This window comes from Muntiacus reevesi, chromosome 5 (genome assembly GCF_963930625.1).
Source record: "Muntiacus reevesi chromosome 5, mMunRee1.1, whole genome shotgun sequence".
Taxonomy (NCBI): Eukaryota; Metazoa; Chordata; class Mammalia; order Artiodactyla; family Cervidae; genus Muntiacus; species Muntiacus reevesi.
In genome coordinates, this window is record NC_089253.1 from 117,832,368 (window position 1) to 117,847,885 (window position 15,518).

The following is a 15,518-nucleotide window of genomic DNA, read 5'->3' on the forward strand; positions in this document are numbered from 1 at the left end:
GCAGGACCCTGCTGGTTGCGCATTCTGTACATAACAGTTTGCACCTGCTGATCCGAAGTTCCCAATCCATATCTCCCTCTCACGCCTCCAGCAGTCACAAGTCTGTTCTTTACGTCTGTGAGTCTGCTCCTGTCTCGTAGATAAATTGTGTCATGTTTTAGATTCTGCATATCATATGCTTTTTTGTCTTTCTCTCTCTGACGCACTTCACTTAGTAGGTTAATCTCCAGGTCCATCCGACTCTGCGACCCCATGGACTATAGAGTTCATGAAATGCTCCAGCCCAGAAGACTGGAGTGGGTGGCCTTTCCCTTCTCCAGGGGATCTTCCCAACCCAGGGATCAAACCCAGGTCTCCCGCATTGCAGCTGTATTCTTTACCAGCTGAGCCATGAGGGAAGCCCCCAGGTCCACACATGTTGCTGCAAACGGCATTTATATAATTAGCGTTTAGAGTGATCATAAAAGCTAAAGCTGCAAAGTCTAAAGTTAACAAATGTTAAGGCCTTCAAAATTAGGCTCTTCCCTTCAAATCCATCCTGCTCATCGCTATCAAAACAATCACACTGAAACAAGGGCTAGCAAACTTTAATTAAGGGCGATGGTAAATATTTTCAGCTTTGTGGGCTATTCCAGGGATCTCTAACCTCCAGGTTGAGGACTGGTAACTTTTGTCAGATTAGATTGGATTTTACTGAAGTATAATTGGTTTACAATGGCTTACATTACAATTGGTTTACAATGGTTTATAATTGGTTTACAATTGATTTACAATGCTGAATTAATTCCTGCTGTATAGCAAAGTGACTCAGTTATACACATATACACATTCTTTTTCACATTCTTTTCCTTTACGGTTTATCACAGGATATTGAACATAGTTCCCTGCGCTACACAGCAGGACCTGTGCTATACGGGGGCGTTAGATTAGAAATAGGGTGCACGATAAACGTGTGAGCTTGAATCATCCCGAAACTATCCCCTACTTCCCAGTCCACGGAAAAACTGTCTTCCACAAACCAAGTCCCTAGTGTCAAAAAGGTTAGGTACTGCTCACAGTCTCCACGGCAACTACTCAACTGCGATGGCGCAGTCCAAAGGCAGCCACGTGGAAGGCACACACAACGGGAAGAGCTGCGCTTCAACAAGACTGTCCCCACAAGAACAGGTGAAGGGCCAGAGATGGTCCAAAGGATTGCCATTTCTCCTAGGTCCACCACTTATCTGTTAGTGAGAGGAGGCCATCTGGATGGCACTTTTTGTTAATTTACAATCAGCTCTGGACTCTACAGCTGAAGCAGAGCAAAGCATGGGCGCCTCAGCCACAACACGCCCATGAGCCTGGGTTATCCAGGGAAGACACATCTTCTCCCTCCCGGTACTCTGCTGGACACACTTTGAAGGCGGGGACTCTTCTGTGCACATTTAGGCTTGTTCCCCCATCCAATCTCCTCTTCAGGGTGCTTTAAGACCACCCTCGATCAAGCCACTCCCCCACTTAATACTCTTCAGGTTTTCCCCTTAGCATTCCAGAGAAATATTCTCAGCAGGACGCATGCAGCTCTTCCTGGCCCTGCCCACCCCTTCATCGTCCTATGCAACCTTTCTCCCCGGTTCCTCAACAAAGCCTCACTGATATGCTATGTTCATGGCTGAAACTTCCCACCCTTTGCTCCCTTTAACTTGGAAAAACTTGCCCTCAAACATCACAATAATGATGACCTGTCTGTCCTTCAGGCCTCAGGTCAAGCAAGCTCTCTCCCAGGAAAAGCTTTCCTAGTCCATTCACTTATAGTGTGGACTCCTTGGCCTTCGTCTATGCTTCCACGATGCACAGTGGTTACTCATATCATGGCAACTTACCACACTGTACGTGAACTGGAGGCTACTGAGCTGCCCCTCCAAACTGCGGCACCCCCTTATAACAGAGACTACATGCATATTCAGCGCTGCATCCTCCAAGAAGGGCTTCCCTGGCGGCTCAGAGAGTGAAGAATCTACCTGCAGCACAAGGGACGTGGGTTCAGTCCCTGGGTTGGGAAGATGCCCTGGAGGAGGGCATGGCAACCCACTCCAGTATTCTTGTCTGGAAAATCCCATGGACAGAGGAACCTGGTGGGCTACAGTCCATGGGGTCACAAAGAGTCAGACACGCCTGAGCAATTAAGCAACAGCACATTTTCCAACACGTGCTGACGCTCAATAAAGCTTGTTGCATAAACTGAACGACATATGAAGAGTCATAGCATTTTTAAGAATCTAGTGTAAGCACAGTCCTCAATGGCACCTGTCCTTTAAAGGCCTTTATAATCTCAGTTAGAGAACAGAAACTCATGGAATATTCCTTGTGAATGATGTGCTCTGCAGATGACCTTCACCAACTCGAGGCCCACTCTCTGGTTACATCAATTACTCATTTGACAGAGATGGACAAAATAGAGCATGGTCATAACAGAGAACCCATTTTGTGGTTTAATTATAAGATTTAAATAAATTAAAATGTGGAAAACACTTGGCATAGGACCTAATACTTCTTAAGTACTTTGTATGTTTGTTAAGTAAATAGTGAAAGTGAAAGTGAAGTCGCTCAGTCGTGTCCGACTCTTTGCGACCCCATGGACTGTAGCCTACCAGGTTCTTCCGTCCATGGGATTTTCCAAGCAAAAATACTGGAGTGGGTTGCCATTTCATTCTCCAGGAGATCTTCCCGACCCAGGGATTGAACCTGGATCTCCCACATTGTAGGCAGATGCTTTACCATCTGAGCCACCAGGGAAGTCTATAAACAAACAAACAAAAACCAAAACAAACTGTATTTTACTCTGATAGCCCCAGAAACAAAAATCTAATAGTTTTCGGCTGCATGTCCTGAAACAGACAGAGATAACTCATGGGTGAAATCTGAGAGAGTGGACTTGCTCAAGATTCCCTCAAACCCAGTCAAAGGAAAGGAAAGAAGAAATGTTCTAGAAACTGGACTGAAAAGGAGTGAATCCATGGTTAACGAATGGAGAACATCCGAATTCAGAAAAGGGCAACATCTAAAAGGCCATGGGAAAGTGACCATCTTAACCTTCTCAAAATAAAATATCCGCTCCATGTGGGAGGTACTCACATATGCCTCAATCAACACTCCCCAACCCCTCCTAGCATGCCTTCCTATACATTAGAGGTTCGAAGGCAAAAAACTCCATTTCCCAAAATTCCCTGTAGCTAGCAAGTCTCCTTAGAACTTAGTTTCTGATGAGGAAATACATACATGAAGACTTGAAGGTGAAAGAATGAACACAAAAATGCACGGGCTTTGAGGATTCTGAAGGAACGGTGACAGAGGCCCTTGCTCTCCTGCAGGAGTCATGGTGGAGACCCCAGGGCCCAGTCAGTTCAGAGGGGCTGCATTTTCCCAACGTGACAGCTTTTGCTAGTGCATCAGGGCTCTCGGTTCTCAAGCCAGGAGCTGGGCTGAAGCCACAGTTTTACAGGGTGGCTCTGCCAATTGCTCCAGGAAGCTTCCTTAGCGCCCATCCCCTACAGTCTTTTTGACTATTCTGAAATGCCTTTAAATCCCCGCAATAAAGTCCTTTCTGCTTAAGCTGACTGGACTGGATTCTGTTGTCTGCAACGAACACTGATCAACATACTTTGGAAAGGATTTGTTTTCTGACTGCAATCCAGCTCTAGTTTTATAATAGAAGCACAATGAAAATTATTCACTGTGAAGAACACTAGTCTGAAATAAGTCTATTCGGTGGAGAGAAATGAAATGGAGGAAAAAAACAGCAGGTAGATAAGTCCAAGGAGTGTTCTAGAACTGGATAATGAAGGTAGTGTTTCATATTTACAAGTGCATTTATTTCTGCATTACAAAATCCAAATAGGAAACTATCTACCTTACCCACTAGTCTATATTTTTCATTACCATAACTATTTCCTCCTCAAATATGGAAAACAAGGAGAGCTGAATATATTTATTATTTTCCATAGCCTCATATCCAGCATTCTACCAAAAAAAGAAAAAAACACAACAGAAATACTGATTACTGTTGCGTATGTATTTCCTAAACAGCATTATGTACATATTATTTACTTTGAGACCATTCCCAACTCCCAAATACACTGAGCAAGGTTATCTATAAATAGAGAAAACCTTTAAGATAGTTGAATCCAGAAACATTCCCCTGCATGTTCAAAGGCAACAAGCTCACCTTAATGGCCTATAAATCTCCAAAGGGAAAAGAAAAAAAAAGAGGGAGGACTAATCTGTAGGCATTCTGCACAGAAGCAGTACTGTTCTCTGTGTGAACTCAGGCTAATGATTCATCTAGCAATTATTGGAAGAGTTTTCTTTATCTTCCAAAGGATGATTTGCTATTTCTAAAATAATATGAACTGAATCATTTTACTGCCCACAATTGCTAGAGACAACACTCTTTCCCCAACCACCATTTCCTGAAAAATAAAATGTTTCCACTAACAAAACTTTTTTTCCTCCTATAAACAACAAGTCTCTGCTTAAATGTCTTTACCATCTGCCTAGGAGATACAGATGCTCACAAGGGTGAAAACGCTATCAACAGAACCAACACAAACTGTACTGTTTACCATCTACCATACAGTCTTTTAACTGGCCCTCAGGATCTAAGCCTGGCACATGGGGCCAGGGTGTAATGGGGGAGGGAGGTCTTCTGCACAAGAAGGGAAGTAAAAACCTCTCGAGATGACTTCATTTGTCAAGGGGTCCTAATTAATGCGGATGTATTCTTTGAATCTCTTCAACCTAGCTGCCAATCCATACTCAGTAACATCCTCTGGCTACACCTCTATTTCCCTACTTTCTAGAATTTGCTCCGGATTATTCAAGACATGTGCACATATGTCCTGAAACATCTAAAGATTCTCTCTCCCCACTTTATCTAGTCCATATTTCTCCCTTTCTTCCTAAAGCTAACAAAGAACCAATTTCTTTTAAAGAAACATTAAATTCTAGTATGAAACCAAAGACACAAAACCTATATTATATTTCCCATGTCTCTCAAACTGGAAAAACACTAACCATATTTTCTATAAGGCATGTGGAGAAATAGTTGTAAATAAGTAATAAAGCTGATAAATAAGTTAGGGATCAAGACCCCCCCCAAAAAAGTAATAGAATAGAATCACTAGACAACAAATTATATATGCTTATAAGATTTCCCAGCTACCAACTATGCTAATAAATCATGCATCTCATTAGTGTCACTTCTCCAGAATAACAAAAAGACAAAGTCACAGTAATATGGAGAAAAAAATGGTTCCAGCTCTTAAGTGGCGTAGTCGTAAAGAATCTGCCTGCCAAAGCAGGAGACACAGATTCGATCCCTGAGTTGGGAAGATCCCAGGAGGAGGGCATGACAATCCACTCCAGTATTCTTTTGCCTGGAGAATCCCATGGGCAGAGGAGCCTGGTGAGCTATAGTCCACGGAGTCATAAAGAGTTGGACACAACTGAGCATGCATGTACGCAGCCCTTTGGGAGCCATGGCCCCTAAAATGCTCCCCATGCTCAAAGAATTTGCTTTCTTTTTAGAGTCTTCATACAGTCAAGAAAGCTCGTTAATATGTAACATCTCTGTGGTGAGCAAATACCAACAAACTGGAACTCCAGACAGAATCCCAAAACGTTGAAGGGCCCTGGGGCAGGTCAGTGAAGAAAGATAAGACCAATAAAAGAGAGAAAAGGAAAAACTGACATTATTGCCATCATCTGTCCAGCGGGGAAGATGGGAGCCTCTCATAATCTCACTTACCATCTCTCTCTTGGAATTTTACATACTGTGTAAAAGACCAGGAAAATGAACACAGAGAAGGTAGGAGGAGTCTCCCACGTATCTTTTCACTCTGTCCCCTTTGTCCACTAGGTGGCTGCCCAAAGAGTCAGACACGACCAAGTGACTGAACTGATTTACAAATATTAATCAAAAGAAAGCAGTAGAGACTACATTCATATCAGATGAAGTAAGATTTCAATGAAAGAAAATCACCAGAGTCAAAAAGGATCATTAGGTAATGATAAGAGTCAATCCATCAAGAAGGCATAACAACCCTAAACACGTATGTGCCAAATAACAAAGCTATAAAATACATGAAGCAAAAACTGACAGAACAGATAGAAACAGAAATCCACAACTAGAGCTGGAGGTTTTGACATTTCTCTCACAGCAACTGATAAAACTACCAGGCAGATCACTAAGATTAACCATTAATCTTCCAGATTAATCGTTAAGGACAAAAAGACACTTGCCGCTACCAATCAACAGGATCTAATCAACATGTATAGGACATGCCATTCAACAACATCAGAATACACATTCTGTTCAGGCTCCCATGGAGCACTCAGATGGTATCCTGGGCCAAAAAACAAAGGCCGACAAATTTAAAAGAATCTCAACATACAGAGTATACTCTCTGACAACAATGGAATCAAACTAGAAATCCGTATCAAAAAGATAATAGGAAAATCTCCAAATGCTTTTTAAATAACACAAGTCAAAGAGGCAGTCTTGAGGGAATTAAAAAATAATTAGAACTGAATAAAACAAAAAAGAAAGTATCAAAATATTAGCTAAAGTACTGCTTAGAAAATACAAAACACTAAACAGTTATATTAGAGTAAAAACATCAAAACTCTAAGAAACTAGAAAAACAAGGAACAAAACAGAAACAGAGCAAGAAGAAGGAAATAAAGAGCAGAAATCATTGAAATCCAAGACAGAAAAAACTCACGAAACAAAAAACTCTCTGTAAAAGTCAGTAAGTTCACAAACTTCTGAAAAACAAACAAACAATAAAAAAGAAGATGACACAAATTACCAAAATCAGGAATAAAAAGGATACCACTACAAACTCCACAGATCTAATGAGGATAAGAAGGCATACTAAGAAAAGCTCTATATACATAAATTTGACAACCTAGAGAATAAATGGCCTAATTTCTCAAAAAGCACAAACTACCAAAACTCATCCAATAAAAATGCATCATTTTAACCAAACAAATTGAATTCATAGTTTTAAAATCCACAAAAAGAAAACTCCAGTCCGATGTGGTTTCACTAAAGAAACCTACCTGATATCTAAAGATGCTCTCTTTAAAAGGGGAAATATTCCCCAACTCCTTTTATGAGCATAACAATAAACACATGAAGTCTGAAAGTAAAAATTCAAGATCATATATAATCAGTCAAATTCAGACATTGAACACATGAACACAGACAAAAGAAAATTGTCAGGAATTGCCTGGTGGTCCAGTGGCTAAGACTCCAAGCTCCCAATGCAGGGGCTAGGTTTGATCCCTGGTCAGGGAACTATGCGGCAAATAAGAGCTTGCATGCTACCACTAAAGATGCTGCATACCTCAACTAAAAACCCCGCATGCCACAACAAAAATCAAAGATCTTTATATATGTAGTCCAGCCACATATACTAAAAAACTATGCACCAGGACCAGTGAAAGTCACTCACTCATGTCTGACTCTTTGCAACCCCATGGACTGTGAATAGCCTTTCCCTTCTCCAGGGGATTTTCCCAACCCAGAGATCGAACTCAGGTTTCCCGCGTTGCGGGCGGATTCTTTAGCAGTCGAACCCCAAGGGAAACCCAAGAATACTGCAGTCGGTAGCCTATCCCTTCTCCAGGGGATCTTCCCGACCCAGGAATCAAACTGGGGTTTCCTGCATTGCAGGCAGATTCTTTACCAACTGAGCTATTAGGAAAGCCCACACCAAAACCAAGTAGAGTTTAATCCCAGGGATACAAGGTTGGTTCAGTATTCAAAAATCAATCAAAGTAATCCAACATATTAACACATTCTTAATTAAAGAAAAAAACCACATGATCATATCAATTGACACAGAGAAAACAGACAAAATTCAACACCAATTCATAAAAATTCTCAGAAAATTAGGAATAGAGGGAAACTTCCTCAACTTGACAGATGAACATCTACCAAAAAACCTTTAGAGACATCATACTTAATGGGGAAAGACTGAATGATTAAGATTGGGGGGAAAAAAAAAGACATACACTCTCATAACTAGTATTTCAACATTGTCCAGGAAGTCCTAGCCAGCACAATAAGAAAATAAGAGTTACATAAATTGAAAAGGAAGACATGAAAATGTCCTGATTTGTAGATGTTATCATTGTTTATTTAGAAAAACTCAACAAGTCTGCCAAAAAGAAACTAAAAAAAAAAATAATAAGGACTAAATGAGTCCAGGAAAGTTAAGGACCAATTACAATCTTACAGAATATAAGGTTATGATCTTATAGAATATAAGATCAACATGTTAATAACATCTTATGAAAAAACCCAAATGCACTTTTTCACCAACTCAATAAAAGCCAATTGTACATCTCTATACTAGCAATGAACATGTGGAAATTGAAATTTAAAATGTAAATCATTTATAAAAACTAAAAAACAGAAATACTTGGGTATAAATCTAACCCACCAAAAATTCATAGAATTTACATGGCTAAAAACTGCAAAATACTAATGAAGGAAATCCAAAAAAGGTGTAAATAAACCTACAAACATACTGTGTCCATGGATTGGAAAATTCAATATAAGGAAGACATCAGTTTTCCAAATAGATCTATAAGTTTAACAGAATTCTACCAAAATCCAAGCAAGATGTTTTGTAGATAGAGAAAGGCTTATTCTAAAGCATATTTGGAAAGACAAAAAGGAACAAAATGAGCTAAAAAAAAACTTTGAGAAAAAAGAATAAAGTATATTATTTGATTTTAAGACTTAAGAGTAATTAAGAAAACGTGCTGTTAGTGTAAAGACAGATACACAGATCAATGGAACAGAAAGAGAACCCAGAAATACAGTCATACAAGTTTGGCCAATTGATTATGACACAGGTGCAAAACAACTCAATAGAGGAATTTGTCTTTTCAACAAAAGGTGCAGTAGCAACTGGACAGAAATCTCTACCTAAATTAATATAATAATTAATCCAAGAGGGATCACAGATTTAAAGATTTAAAGATCACAGGATTTAAAGATTTAGATTTAAAGGTAAAATGCAAAACTAGGAAACTTTGAGGAAAAAAGAGAAAATCTTTGGGTCATACAACTAGGCCAAGAACACTCAGACATGCCACCAAAAGCACAGTCTGTAAGAGAAAAAAAAAGATAAATTGGACATCTGTGAAAGACCCTACTAAGAGTATAAAAAAATCAAAGTAATGACTGGGAAATTATATTTGCAAGCCATTCATCTGACAACGGACTAGTATTTAGACTATATAGAGAACTCTGAACTCAACAGTAAGAATAAAGCAAACAAATCCAAGTTAAAATTGGCAAAAGATATGCACAGAATTTCACCAAAGAGGATACAGAGATGACAGACAAGCACATGAAAACATGTTCAGCCTCTTTTAACCATTAGGGAAACGCAAATTAAAGCCATGACGACATACCACTACATGACTATCAGGATAACTAAGATTTAAATTGTTAATAATGCCAGGTACTGGCAAGTATGCAGAGAAACTAAGTATCTCATACATTTTTTTTGGTGGGAATGTAAAATGGTAGAGCCATTTTGGAAAAAAGTTTATAGTTTTTTTTTACAAAATCAAACATAAATTTATCATACAATCCAGCAATCAAATACCTGGGTATTTATCCCTGAGAAAATAAAACTTAAGTCCACAGAAAGACCTGTACACAAATATTCACATCAGGGTTATAATAGTCAAAAACGAAACAACCAAAATGTCCTGCAAGGATCAAATGGTTAAACAAACGGGTCCACCCCTTTTCTGCAAAGAAAAGGAACAAACTCTTGACACACACAAGAAGTATGACTCTCAAGGACATTAAACGGGGGGGGGGGGGGGGGGGCGGCAGGAAGAGAGCCATTCTCAAAAGGTTACATACTGTATGATTCTCTTTATAGAACATTCTGAAAAGATGAAATCATGGGATGGAAAATAAAACAGTGGCTTCCATGGGTTAAGGATGGGGAGAACAGGATGGGTATGACTAGAAAGAGGCAGCAGGGGAGTTCTTCCTGGTTCTGTATTTTAACTGTGCTGGTGGTTAGCGGAAAAAAAAGGAAAAGAAGCACGTTCAAAGTCACGATACACAATTTAGAAAAACTGCAGTTTCCGGGCTTGAACCACGAGGAGGTTGAGGGCCCGGCCACGTGGACCTCTGCTTCGCCCCCTAGTGGCGACTCCAGGTGCAGCTATGAAGACTAACGTGCTGCAGAATCTCAAAGTTGATGACTCAGACTTCTCATTTGCATACCCATCGTACCCTGCCGACAGTACAACCTTTTCAGGCTTAAAATAATATTTTTTTAAGCTCAACATTTCTAACTATGAGAAGTTTGGTTACACAATTCCTTGTTTAAACTTTAGGCAGGAAGTAACCCTTGTGATACCGAACCACCATCAGTGAAGTAGGAGTTGCAGTTATTGGGAGGCCCAAGCTTAGCAAGCCAAGAGCATACTCTGGTTTCTCTTCAGATCGTACAAATCTTTCGCCTTTTACTAAAGATTTCCGTGGAGAGGAACAACCTTGAGTTGTTAAGCTAATTTTTTGAGGCTTTGCTTCGGCAAGGCTGATCTCTGATGGTATAAAGAAAGACAATTCTTTATAGGAATAGCACTGTGATTTTGGTTTTCTAACATTGTATTTTAATCAATGTAGTTATGACTCAGCCAGTGGCTCAGAGAGTAAAGCGTCTACCTACAATGACAGAGTAAGGCTTCATTGGGTTTTTTCGTCTGTCAGAAATCAAGTTAAGTTGTTCAGTCGTGTCTGACTCTGCGATCCCACGGTCCAGCGCCTCAATCCGTGGGGTTTTCCAGGCAGGAGTACTGGAGTGAGGTGCCATTTCCTTCTGTAGAGGATCTTCCCCACCCAGGGGTAGAACTCGGGTTTCCTGCAGTGTAGGCAGACACTTTAGTGCCTAGGCCACCAGAGAAGTCCTGTAAATATATCTATAAAACTGTAAAAATATCATAGGTTTAAGTCACATGAGTTCTACCAGTTAAAGTCTGGACCTGCCAGTTACTGGTGACTCCTATCAGACACACCAGAACAACCTGAAAGTAATTCTCTTCTCTACCCTATGAAAGTCAGGAGCGCAAGCACAGGGGGTTATGGAGAGGTTCGCACGGAAACTTACATTACCGTATGGAAAATGGACAGTCAGTGGGTATTGGCTGTATTACTCAGGGAACTCCTACCCAGGGGGTTCAAAGAGGAAGGGGACCTATGGCTGACTTCATGTTGATGTTTGGCAGAAACCAACACAATTCTATAAAGTGATTATCTTTTGATTAAAAATTAATTTTTAAAAAAGGGCAAGGGCGGGGGCGAGGGGCTATAATGTCAGTGACCAGAAGACAAAGGAAAAAAAAGGCTAAGATTCCGGCGAGAGAACCTCAGATGAAGCAAACAGCCCTCCGGGCCAGTCCAATTTACACAGGGCAGGCTCCAGGGGGAGGAGACAAAACATAAAAAGAGGAGCCAAGATTGAGCCTCTCCTTTTTGAGGTTGGCCTGCCCTCACACCTCAAGGGTATACTATGTTTTATCGAATAAAACGGAGCTGTAACCAAGCTGTAACACTGGTCGGACGTTTCAAATCTTTGCTGCAGCCAGACCTAAGGGAGGAAATCACACACTCCCCCCAACAGGGGTTTCAAGAGGGAGGGGATAGATGTATACCTATGACTGATTCATGTTGATGCTTGTCAGAAACCAACATAATTCTATAAAGCAATTATCTTTCAATTAAAAATAAATTTTTAACCCACTGAAATGTTGTGAAGCAATTAGCCTCCAACCAATAAAAATAATAAATTAAAATAAAATTTTAAAAATAACTCAAATATACATACACACACACACACACACACACACACACACACACACACACACACGCTCAGTGATGGCCCTGAGGGCCCCTTCAAAGGCCCTGTATGAGTCTACAAGTTGGAGAGTTTCGGGGCACCTGACATGAAACAGATTGTTTCCCTGTCCATCCTGTTACAGGGAAGAATAAGATCTGACTTCAGGTGTCTACTTTAACCTTTGCTTCCTGTTGTTTTCTTTTACTGAAAGCATCCTGTCAGTACAAAATGGTGTGCCTGGGCCTTGGGGAACCTTGCCCCTCTGCCTGAATGTTAAACCAAAGTGCCTTTCTTATTCAGGGCAACACCCTGACCCGCTCTACACCTGTGAATGGCTGCAAGAAATAAGAAACACATCCCTTCCCCCAGGATGGCCATTCCAGGAGAGATTTACAGGATGAATGGCCTTTGTACTTTATTTCTTCACCTCCTCCCCCTCCATGTTCTACAAAAGAAACGCATCCAGTGCCTGATAAGATGGTTACTTTGAGACCTCAGGCTGTCTTCTTAGTCTGCCAGCTTTCCGAATAAAGTTGTATTCCTTGCCTCAATGCCTCATTTGATGTATTGGCCTGTCGTGTAGAAAGCAAAGCAAGCTTCAGTTCGGTTCAGTTGCTCAGTCGTGTCCGACTCTTTGCGATCCCACGGACTGCAGCATGCCAGGCTTCCCTGTCCATCACCAACTCCCAGAGTTTACTCAAACTCATGCCTATTGAGTCAGTGATGCCATCCAACCATCTCATCCTCTGTCGAGCTTAGACTCGGTAAAAATATCTGTGGAAGTAACACTCCATGCGTGATAGTGGCTCCTAAAGGATAAGGACCTAAAACGACCTCATTGGGCCCATGAGATGGACAGGTATGAACTGGTTTCCACCGCTTCCCTAACAAATGTCTACACATGTGACTGAATTTAGCTGGAGAACTGCCTTCATGAAACCCAGGAGCAAAATTATGGTGGAATAACCCCCACTTATCTTGACTTTTTCAGCAGCCACCGTGATCCTCAGAGTGGCTTCAGTCAGTTGCACACACAGAGATGCCATCCTTCACATCTCCCACGGGCCCATGATCTCACTGTAATCCTGAGGCTGCTTCTAATTTCTTTTTTAACAGACTTATCATCTGTCATGTCATGATTTTAAAAGGTAGTAACCTTCTTAAGAATGGTGACAGGCACCACTTTTAGGGGATGTACTGGGAGAAGGAAGTGTTTCCGCTTCCCCCCACTCCCCCACATCTCTTCCCCAAATTTCAGCTTCAAGCCTCACTGAACTCTGCTTCTCCTACCCTCAGAATCCCAGCTGTTGGAGCATTTACATGGGATGTGTTGTGTAAACAACCTCGTCGACCCCAAGGGACTGTTCTTAAAAATCAGTCAGTTCAGTCGCTCAGTTGTGTCTGACTCTTTGTGACCCCATGGACTGCAGCATGCCAGGCCTCCCTGTCCATCACCAACTCCCAGAGTTTACTCAAACTCATGTCCATCAAGTCAGTGATACCATCCAACCATCTCATCCTCTGTCATCCCCTTCTCCTCCAGCCTTCAATCTTTCCCAGCATCAGGGTCTTTTCAAATGAGTCAGTTCTTCACATCTAGTAGCCATAGTATTGGAGTTTCAGCTTTAGCATCAGTCCTTCCAATGAATATTCAGGACTGACTTCCTTTAAGATGGACTGGCTGGATCTCCCTGCAGTCCAAGGGACTCTCAAGAGTCTTCTCCAACACCACAGTTCAAAAGCATCAGTTTTTCAGTGCTCAGGTTTCTTTATAGTCCAACTCTCACATCCATACATTACTACTGGAAAAACCATAGCCTTGACTAGACAGACCTTTGTCAGCAAAGTAATGTCTCTACTTTTTAATATGCTGTCTAGGTTGCTCATAGCTTTTCTTCCAAGGAGCAAGCGTCTTTTAATTTCATGGCTGCAGTCACCATCTGCAGTGATTTTGGAACCCAAGAAAATAAAGTCTGTCACTGTTTCCATTGTTTCCCCATCTATTTGCCATGAAGTGATGGGACAGGATGACATGAGCTTTGTTTTTTGAATACTGAATTTTAAGCCAGCTTTTTCATTCCTCTTTCACTTTCATCAAGAGGCTCTTTAGTTCCTCTTTGCTTTCTGCCAAAGGGTGGTGTCATCTGCGTATCTGAGGTTATTGATGTTTCTCCCAGCAATCTTGATTCCAGCTTGTGCTTCATCCAGCCCAGCATTTCATATGATGTACTCTGCATGTAAGTTAAATAAGCAGGGTGACAACATACAACCCTGACGCTCCTTTCTCAATTTGGAACCAGTCCGTTGTTCCATGTCTGGTTCTAACTGTTGCTTCTTGACCAGTACACAGATTTCTCAGGAGGCATTTGGCATCATCTTTTAGGATTTGAAAAACAACACCCAGTTCTTAAAGCTAACAGTGCCCAAATGCAAAATCCACATTCCACAAGGACTGAGCTAGCATCTGAATGGTCCCAGTCAGAAATTCAGTTCCATACATGGCCACAATCCAAACGATTTCAATACTGGTGTCTAAAGCTGCATGTGAGAGTTTACGAGCCTCGCCCTCCTCCTAACACTCCCGTGCTTCTCCGTCCCTCCATCAGACGAGCAGGGTGTCTGCTCCAGCCCACAGAGTAGAACTGCCAAAGCTCCAGTGAATTCTTCCTACGGGGTACTTGTTGGAGAACCTCAAGACAAAGAACAGGTTCAGTGGCAGATTTTGTACCTGCCACGAAATAAATAAAGTGTTTGCACACGTGGCAGAATTCATATCTGGACTCTTTCCTTCCAATATATCACTTGGCAGTGACACTGTAGGAGCAGAAGAGATTTTAGTTCACCCACTTCCAATTATCAGGAGCTACAATGAGTCAAAGCAAAGAACGAGACAGACTGGGGTCGAGACACACGTGATTCTTCTGTTCAAGGTTCAGGTCAGATCCACCTCCTCCAGGAAACCCTCCCTGGTCATTCCAAGGTTAGAAATTTTCCCAGTAACTTTTGGCTATACCAACCAGTATACCTCCCAGTTAGCGCCAGCGGTAAAGAACCTGCCTGTCAAAGGAGGAGATTAAGAGACTCAGGTTCAATCCCTGGGTCGGGAAGATCCCCTGGAGGAGGGCATGGCAACCCACTCCAGTATCCTTGCCTGGAGAATCCCATGGACAGAGGAGCGTGGCAGCTATGGTTCATAGGTCCACAGGGTTGCACAGGGTCAGACACGACTGAAGCAACTCAGCACACAAGAACAGACCAACCCGAGACACTCATACAAACGGAAACACTCAGGTGAATGTAATACAAGTGCTAATTTTCAGGCAGGACACACAAATAGGGCCAGTCATCCAAGCTGCTATCTCTACAGCTTGACTGATGCTGCTGTCCTTGGTTAAATAACCAGAACATCATCCTTACGAAAATGAAACGGCAGCCTGGCATTCTTGGATGGAGTGTAAGCTTCCTGAGGAGCGAATCCATGCTTCTTACTTCCCTTAGCCCACAGAACCTACTGCAAACCAGCTGGTTAGCAAAGAATTACTCGTAAACTGACTGGTTTGTGGTTGACAAATTTCTCACCACTCCAAATCTATATCA

General features: G+C 41.6%; 1 protein-coding gene and 1 non-coding gene across 8 annotated transcripts in view; one reads left to right on the top strand and one right to left on the bottom strand.

Moving 5' to 3' along the window:
• HHAT (hedgehog acyltransferase) overlaps window positions 1-15,518 on the bottom strand; it is a 344,241-nt gene that overhangs the window by 289,949 nt on the left and 38,774 nt on the right. The gene's annotated exons all lie outside the window — the stretch shown is intronic.
• Window positions 10,508-10,624, top strand: LOC136170195 (U5 spliceosomal RNA). The gene has a single exon (XR_010663616.1). It is a non-coding gene; the product is annotated as a U5 spliceosomal RNA (small nuclear RNA).